We start from the raw sequence: 9,711 nt of genomic DNA on the forward strand, positions 1-9,711 counted from the left end.
TTTCATGCCAGGCAGCTGCTCAGGACCCCACGTGGCGAGGCAAACTTGGCCGCCACAGAGGCAGCAGTGGGGTCTTCCTTCCTGGGGGGAGAGGGGCTTCAGGGCTCGCAGATGCCTGAGGGATGGTCCTGGCCAGAGCCTCCCAGAGGAGATGCTGAGGTCAGAGGAGCACTCACGGAGTCCACAGGGGCCGTCAGCGCTCTGATTCATAGGTGCAACGAATGATAAAGTGAAAAACCGTAAAGAGAATTGGAAGCTATGAAGAGACACTGGGAAGTTTAGAGCTTAAAACAATTCAGCAGCAGAAATTGAGAACTCGGGGTCCTCAGCAGGCGGGGCAACAAGGTCCACGCAGAGCAGAGCTCGGGAGCACCGGGAAGGCCACGCAGACCTAAAAGTCACAGCACAAGATGGACCTTGCTTGTAGTGTGGCTGCTGCAGGGAGAGGAAGACAGGACACAGCACAAGCCATCTTCGAAAAGATGATGTTCGAGAAATTTCCAAAACCGATGAAAGGAATCCAGCCACAGTTTCAAGAATCCTACGAAGTCCAATCAGAACAAATATAAAAGAACCGCACCGAACCACCTCGAAATAATATGTCAAAAAGAAAAAAGAAAAAGAAAAGCAGAAAAATCTTGAAAACAGCCTGAGGAAGAAAAGATGTATTCCATTTTATAAAAGCAGAAAAGAAGACAGATAGTTAACGTCTTAACGGACAACATAAGCCAGAGGATGGCGCCAGGGCATCTGCAAAGATAATAAGAGCCAATATAAGTGGATAAAAATTCTATAGCCAGTGAATATATCTTTCTTTTTTTTAATTTTTTTAAGTTTATTTATTTTGAGAGAGAGAGAGAAAGAAAGCATGACTGGGGTAGGGGCAGAGAGAAAGGGAGAGACAATTCCCAGCAGCCTCTGCATTGTCACCACATAGCCCGATGTGGGGTTTGAACTCATGAACCTTGAGGTCATGACCTGAGCTGAGATCAAAAGTCAGACACTGAACCCACTGAGCCACCCAGGCACCCCTATATCTTTCTAAATTAAAGGAGAAGATAATAAAATTATTTAAAAATTGAGGGAGAGCAATTGAAAAAGAATGTGAAAAGTTAGAAAAAATCTTGTCAGTTTCCAGAGAGATACTGAAGTCGGGTAACAGGACATCACTTCCAATCAAATGCCAGGAATGAGGAAGAGATACTGAATCCTAGTCAGGCCGGTGCCACCTGCCCGAGGGAGCCAAGGGGCAGTGAGTAAACGTGTTGGGGTAAAGCTAACAATACAACAGGAATACAAACATTTCCATGCACCAAAAGTATTCCTCAGGCGGGAGGGACTTGGGAAGACACAGAGGTCGTCATATAAGCAGGATGGACATGCACCTCAAACATGGCGGCACTGAGATGGCAATACCAGTATCAGTGTGGAAGGGGCTTAATGCTCTTACTCAAACATGTTGAAATTGACTAACAGCAAAATCCAATACAATTTTTTTATAAAAGAAACATGAGTAGAACAGAAGATTCAAGAAGCTGTGAACTGAAGGCAGCAGGTGTGAGCAGACGTGAGGCAGCCTCACTACTTTGACCTTGGGCACAGCCACAGCGGAATTCCCAACCATATGCATGAAGACATGAGGAAGGAGGCTTTCTGCTCTCATGGGTTCAGGGCCTCATGACTCCAAAGCAGTGATCCGGCCAAGCCACCCCACGCCAGACACTGCAGGGGTGAGGGAAACACACAGAAGCACACGGGCCTGGGGCCCTTCGCACACCCACGACCAGCCAGTGGTGAAGCTCTGTGAGAGCACTTTTGCCATAATCACAGTAATCAGCAAGGCATCTCGGACAGGGATATAGAGAGCTTAGGCCCCAAACACTAGAGAGTGAGTATAGCTTTGTCTTAAGTGCACAAGGAACATTCTTCAGCACTGGACTCCTGAGAAAACCTAACAGTTTCCAAGACTAGAAAAGAAAACAAACATCTGACTTAAAAATTCGCTAATGGGAAATGAATGAGCAAAAGATATGAATTAATAAAGATTAAATAAGAAACTGATAAATCAGGACACAAAGAGCAGAACAATAAATCAGATATATGCCATTTTAGAAAATTAACAAAAATAGGCAGATCTACACGCTAACTAAAACAAAAAAGGAGAAAAAAATAAATTAGAAATAACAAGAGAAAAATAATCATAAATCAGAAGAAACCTTTCAAATCGCAAGGTAACACATTGTACAACTTTATGCATATAAAATGTAAAAACTGAATGAAATTTTAAAATTCATTTTATGAGTTTTCATAAAACTGCAGAGTCAGAAAGCTTAAACCACTGGCCTTAAATAAAGTTAATGAAGCCCTGTCCTAGAGAAAGCAAAAAGCCCAGATAGTCTAACCGGGGAATTCTATCAAATTTTATAAATATGATTATCTTTTTTTAAATATTTATTTATTTATTTTGAGAAGGAGACCGCAATCGCAGGGGAGAGGCAGAGCAAGAGGGAGAAACAGAATCCCAGTCAGGCTCCACACTGTCAGCACAGAGCCCGATGCAGGGCTCACATTCAAGAAACCGTGAGATCATGTTCTGAGTCAAGATCAAGAGTCACTCAACCAACAGAGCCACCCAGGCACCCCCATAAATTTGATGATCTTAATGCTGCCTAAATTATATTGGAGCACAGGGGGAAAAGGAAATCTTCCAAATTATCTTTTTAAAAAATTTTTAAGTTTATTTGTGGGAGGGAGCAAGCTGCGGAGGGCAGAGAAAGAATCCCAAGCAGGCTCTGCACAGTCAGCACAGAGCCCAACATGGGACTTGAACTCACGAACCGAGAGATCATGACCTGAGCTGAGATCAAGAGTCGGACGCTTAACTGACCAGGCCACCCAGGCTTCTCCCAAATTATCTTTATTAGGAATAAAGCATTAATTCCAGAAACAATGGATGAACCATACAACTGCAAGTAACTTTCATTTAATAATAATGATGCAAAAATTTTAAATAAAATATTTGCAAAAGAATCCAACAACACATTAAAAATACGATACTTCTTTTACATAGCAACACTGAAGAGTTCAGTCCTCACATTATAGCTCCCAGACCAAGGTCCCTGAGACTTTCAGGGGGTCCTTGAGGCCAACGCTGTTTTGCAAACAATACCTAATTATTGTCCAGGGTCGATCATTGCTTTGGGGGCAAAACTAAAGCAAAAGCAAAGCCAACCACACAGAAAGGTGGGGGGCTGTGCTGGGGCCTCGGGACCAACGGGCAGCACATGGGTGGGCTCCTGGCCAAAGCGGTGAGCACGACCGGTTACGTATCAGAGAGCGTGAGCGTGTGTGCCGTGAAACATACACTGAGGACGCCCCTTGCTCTCCGGGATGGCTGGCTCACGGCCCGCGCCGAGACACAGCACAACAAAGCCGACACGTGGACAGGACTGGGGCCCAAAGCCCAGTGTTCATCAGCAACTTCTTTGCCGTCTTGCTGCTTTGCGTGAACTTGTGTGATCTTCCTTGGCTGCTGTTGGGTCAGCACGAGGCAGCGCCACGTCATACGACCAAGCAACCAGTGTCCGTAAGAGGAAGGACGTGTTTAAATAGCCACACGGCACAATTTAACTTTAATTTTAATTTAATTTTAAATGTTTTGTGATTTACACTTCCCTCTACTTCCTGAGGCCACAGTTTTCACAGGAGAGTTCTGTTTTTGTTTGATTTTGGTGACATACAGTCCTTGAAGGACACCAGGTTACAACTGTCAACGTCCAGTAATACGTTGGTCCCTTAGGGGAACTTCTGTTCCAGCTAAGCATCATGGGAAGCATTAGTGATGCAGACAACCAAGCGGTGGGTGAGGTCAGGCGTCGGGGACCCAAGGGCCCCACAGGCTCCCAGGACGGTCTCGGCAGGTGGCTTCTCCAAGAAAAGGCAGTTCCACTGGCTGTCAGGAAGGCAGATGGAGCCGTCTCCTACAGCCATGTCTCCAGCAAACATTTAGAGCAAAAATAATAAAATCATGAAAAGCTAACATGCTTAGGGAAACACAGAATTTCAGAAAAAGTGTGCCAACAGGGAGATATTCCCGGTGCCCCCACGACTTGCCACAGCGCTTCATGCTGTGCGCGACGTGCACAGCGCGTGAGAGGGAAGGCCAGGTCCAGAGCGCTGATAAACGGGGACGATCTCAGTTGGAGGACGTTTGCCCCGGGTGCCCCAGCAGCTGGTTTTAGGGAGTCTGAATAGTCTTAATCTAGTTGTTAGCCTTCTAGGAAAGGTGGTCCTGAGCCCACTGATCACATTTCAGCAGGGTTGATGCACAGAGAGGTCTGCCCACAGTGAGGGCACAGGGTATAAATGGCTCAGGAAAAATACAAGCAAACTAATTAAACTGTGGAATTGCAAAGAACTTGCTAAAAAAAGTACATAGAAACTCATTCTTAAATAGTTTTATTTAACTTAAAAATGAATTACTAATTTATCTTTAAAAGCTTGATCATCATCAGAGATTTAACCATTCATATTTACAAGGGGAAACAAAAAGTTAACTCAATCAGTCTTCCATCCTGAGCCAGAGAAACCTAAAAACCGTAGTTGATTATCTTATCTAAACGTCAGTGGTGTTGAGCCTGGGCTGGGCCCCTGGAGAAGTTCCCAGCGTCTGGGTCGGGACAGCAGAAGGCTCCCAGCCCCTGCTGAGGCGGAGCGTCCCCTGGGACAGAGCCGGACGCCCCAGGTGGGCTTTCCCACGTGCACCACTGAGGCTGGCCGTGGCTGTCTGCACTGATCAGCCCTGGGGTCCCAGGCATGAGTAGGGTCCTGTTTTGCTCTCAGTGCTTCCTAATTTGCCTGGTAAATTGTATCTTCATCTTAGATGCAGCTGCTAAGGTCAGAGCATAGGCCTAGACCAGCTCCAGCTCTTCCCCTTCTCCGTGGGCGAGCCAGTCGCTTCCCCCACGTGTGTCTTTTCCACCTCTATGAAGAGGATGTAACAGTGCCAGCCCGCAGGTCACCGCGGGGATTACCAAGCCTAAAACCCTGCCGTCCCTACCCGTGCACCACGAGTCCCATGCAAACACTTTCGTTCCAGGAGCACATGAGCCACATCTCCTCGCCAGCGTCTGCCCAGATTCCTCACCTGCCGACCCTGCCCCTCCCTGCAGACCTGCTGGGGAACGCCCGGCGCACGGCCCTGGCCGGGCATCTTGCTGCACCCAGGGTGCCATCTGCTTTGACATGAAACCGACAGGGGTGGCTGGTACCAGGCTAATCGCGTCTGCCCCTCAGGTGACAGAGAGCCTCTGTCTTCCCCAGGGAGCATCTTAGGTAACAGCAGTGCGCAGCTGAGCTAACAGAGAAAGGGTCTCCCGGGGGGGGGGGGGGGGGGGGCGCTGGTGAGGCACAGGAAAGACAGGAAAGAGCAGTGTGAGATGATGGGTTTACGATGATAACATTCCACCTCTTTCCTTTCCAGCAAATAAAATAAGGTAACAATTACTCTGTCACTGATAACCAAAAACGTCTTGATTCTTATACCTTATGGAACTGCTTTTTTCCAAGTTAGCAGAACTCTGGTGAGATAGCACCGTCTCCTAAGAACTGCTCACTAGGTAGTGTGGAGGTATTTGGAGAAGTTATTAAAAGTTTCCTGGCCACTCATTAAAGACAAAGGCAAGAATGTCGTAACAGCTAAGCAGAAAAGAGAGAAAAAGATGTGCAAGGAGTGAGGCAAGACTCAGGCTGTCCCATCTCCACCGGCCACGAGGCTGCTCTGGAGAAGCCCGCTGTGAGCGAGGTGGGGGCACGGTGGGGAGAGGCCTCCCTGGGCAGCCGGACTCCCTCCCGCGTAGCCGACCGCGTCCCACGGGCAGGAACGCACGATCTGTTTCCCTGTGTCGCCACTGTCCCCTGCTCATACTTCTGTGAAAACAACTGCTGTATTTTATTGCAAAATATTATCGGGGCGTCTGGGAGGCTCAGTCGGTTGAGCGTCCGACTTCGGCTCAGGTCATGATCTCACAGTCTGTGGGTTCGAGCCCCGCGTCAGGCTCTGTGCTGACGGCTCAGAGCCTGGAGCTGCTTCCGATTCTGTGTCTCCCTCTCTCTCTGCCCCTCCCCCACTCACACACTGCCTCTCTCTCTCTCTCTCTCAGAAGTGAAATAAAATATTTTAAAAATATATTATCAACTTAATGCAAACACAACACTGTGTATCCCCAGCACACAGCAGATGCACCACTGTGTATTTCTGGTGTTTTCTCAAACCCTTCCATACCCAGAGATCCATACTCCCACGGCACAGCCCCGATGCGGGAACAGTCAACCCCACACCACAAACAGAGGACACACGTGGTGACACGTGAAGAGACGACACACATTTTTTTTTTTTAGTTTTAAGTTCTCATATAAAAGTTTTGATGTAATGTTCTTTTCTTTTCTTTTCTTTTTTACAAATAGTTTATTGTCAGGTTGGTTTCCATGTAACACCCAGTGCTCATCCCCACAAGNACGACACACATTTTTTAAGCTGGAAGTCACATTTGCGGTCACAGTTATGCAGGACTGTAGAACCATCTCATCATCCCATCATCGCAGAACGGAGGGCAGACATCGCCGCAGACAAAACCATCAACACCCCTTATGCGGATCTTGTCGGAAAATGGCTGCCAGCAGCCTGACTACACAAGTCTGCAGGCTGGTCAGGGTGTGAATTCCAGCTCTAGCTTATTTCCATTTGCATCACGTAAGGTGCGGGGCAGTAGTTGGTCTTTAATGAATAGTTCAGTCTTCGCGGCACAGAAGGCAATGTGCTAGCCTTCCACAAAGTCGGGGGGGGCACCTGGGGGATTCGGTGGGTTGGGCATCTGACTTTTGATTTTGGCTCAGGTCATGATCTCGTGGTTCATGGGATCAAGCCCCGAGTCGAGCTCTGTGCTGACAGTGCAGAGCCTGCTTGGGGTTCTCTCTCTCCCTCTGTCTCTGCTCCTCCCCTGCTCCTGCTCTCCCTCTCTCTGTCTCTCTCTCTTTTTCTTTCTCTCAAAATAAATAAAGAAACTTAAAAAAAAAAAAAAAAGAAGTGGGGCCCAGTTTGCATCTCATCAGCTCCCAGCAGCCACATCCCACTCATGGGTCGCCCTTTGGGGTCCTCGCAGTGACCATGTGACAGGCTGCTAGGGGCTTTGAGGGATGTCTGCACTTGAGGCTGACGTGAAATCCAAATCTTGATTTCCTCCTGTGGCTCCCTTCTGAGGCTGGTCTTTATTCGAGCTGGGAGCCACATTTACAAAAGGTCATTGTCTAGTCCTGACCCCACTGTCATTTATTTTCAACGTTTCAGACAAACACAAATGAGAAGTAAGTTGGAGGAGAAATTATGGTTCTTTAACCACGTTATATAATACGTCTTGGGTTGTATCTGATTCATTTATACGGAAATGAGTCAACTCATCTTTAAGGTCAGATGATGTTAACTCAATAGACAAGTACCGTTAAATACAGACAGGAATATTTCTGATAACATAATGTATTTTCAAATTTGTGCTAAGTCATAACTTAAAGTTGGAGATCATAGTGTCTGGTACTAATATCAGATGTCCGGACACTGGAAGTAGGAACTCCCTTAGACATGACAAACGTGTGTGCCATGTACCATGTCAAGGGGTGGCATCTGCATCCGAGTGGGGTGGGCATCACCGCCCCTCTGCGCACGAGGAGGCTAGACATCTCGTGGGACTCTCCGGCCTCGCCGCCTTGGAGCCACGCGTGTTCCTGCGTTTGCACTCCCTCCTGGGAACTGGCCGGCTCCCGGGAACCACTCCCGTGGGCTCTGGCTGGAGGCTGCTGGTAAGTGCTCCACTTCTCTTCCCAGGAAAGCCTCCGTCTCCTAGGCGACGGGTCACTCCCACTGTTCGCGGCCCGCAGTGGCGAGTGGCGGTGTCCCCAGCCGAGGGCCACGCCGCAGGCGGCAGTGGGCCGTGTCCTCACCTGGACACAGTTCCGATACGATACCCACAAGCCAAGGCGATAAGGGGAGGTCGGGGGCCCGTGGCCGAGGAGAAAGCTGCTGTCCGCGTGCAATGGTGGCTTCTAGCAGTTTCTTTGGCCAAGCAACCTTGGAGTTCGGTTGAGTCCGGTGAGGCTGTAAACAACAGGAACCCTCAGTGACGGGCGAAGGCTAACTTCCACAGACGACACGGATACCAGATCACACCTGTCACACTTCTCCCCTGCAGGGTCACCAGGTGGGAGTGGCCCCCACTCTCCAGAGAAAGAGGGCAGGTTCTGGAGACGTGGGGGCCTCTCCTCCCAGGGACCGAGGCCAGCTCACTGTTTTGGACACACCAGGGCTCCGTCACTTCCTCACCTGCGGCTGGGTGGACGGGTCGGCCCTGAGGATGTGTTGTCTCTAAGTCCTCAGAAAGGTGTCCAGGCTTCTGGCATTTTCTCCAGCCTTGCTGTAGCAGCAGGGCAGCTCATGCTGTGATTTGCTGCCGCAGAGTTACAAGTATTTATGGTCTTCCTGCTGGCCTGGGGGAAGAGCATGACTCCTAGGGTTCAGACAGCAAACCCACCACCAGTCTGCCCCAATTGGCCTTATTGCTTTATTTTTTTTTTCATTTCATTTGTTGTCTTTACATATTATCATCACAAATCCCAAATAACACAGGAAATAGAATTGTGTTTGTACAAAAGCACAGAGAACACTGGAAATTAAGTTTTCCCAGCACACTAGAGTATTAATTAAATTTAGTTACTTACCAGCCAAATGCTGAAGGTTTCTCGGTGATTAGAAAGACTAACGGGTTGTCAGAGGACTTGCTCACTGTGCAGCAGTAACGCGATTAAAGCCTGAAGTCCCAAATGTGCCTCCTCTGAAACGCCGCAGGAGGAGCCGACCCTCACCCCTCAGCCTCGACCTGGGCAGCGCTCCCCAGGTGCCGAGGGCGGCCGGCCGCCACCAGGCCACCAGCCACGTGAACTCACTGGGACCGGGAGGCAACTCGCAGGGGGGTGTCCACATTCTGTTCTCACGTCCCCACTTCCCAGACTCTCCTTCCAGAAATTTCCTCGTTTCACATTTTTTGAAGATTTTTTTTTCTAGGAGAGAGAGAGAGACAGCGTGAGCAGGGGAGGGTCAGAGAGAGAGGGAGTCACAGACTGAAACAGGCTCCAGGCTCTGAGCTGGCAGTCAGCACAGAGCCCGACGCGGGGCTCGAACCCACGAACTGCGAGATCATGACCTAAGCGAAAGTCGGACGCTTAACCGACTAAGCCACCCAGGCGCCCCTGAAGATTTTATTTTTAAGTAATCTCTGCACCCAACGTGAGGCCTGATCACAACCTCGAGATCAAGGGTCTCCAGCCCCACAACGGAGCCATCTCGCTGTGACGCTGGCGTGCCCCAGACCTCCCTCATACTCCTCCCTGCCTGACTTCTCACGTCCCGTCTGTCACCGTCCCTCTGCCCCCCTGGCTCTGCGGCCACTCAAGACAGAGCCACACGGAGCCCACGAGAAGTGTCGTGCCCCCTCCCCCCACCCAGACCTCCCGGGTCCAGGGCCCCCTGCCCTCCCGCGTCGCTCACAGAATCACCGAACACGGGTTTAGATCCTGCCGCTCCCCGGTCTAAGTGGGTCCATGTGTTCTCTTCCCCACATTCCTCGTGGAGGAAAATGGAGGCCTTCCTTTTCTCACCTAACCTCA

The sequence above is a fragment of the Crocuta crocuta genome, unplaced genomic scaffold (genome assembly GCF_008692635.1).
Source record: "Crocuta crocuta isolate KB4526 unplaced genomic scaffold, BGI_CrCroc_1.0 scaffold750, whole genome shotgun sequence".
NCBI classification, from domain to species: Eukaryota; Metazoa; Chordata; class Mammalia; order Carnivora; family Hyaenidae; genus Crocuta; species Crocuta crocuta.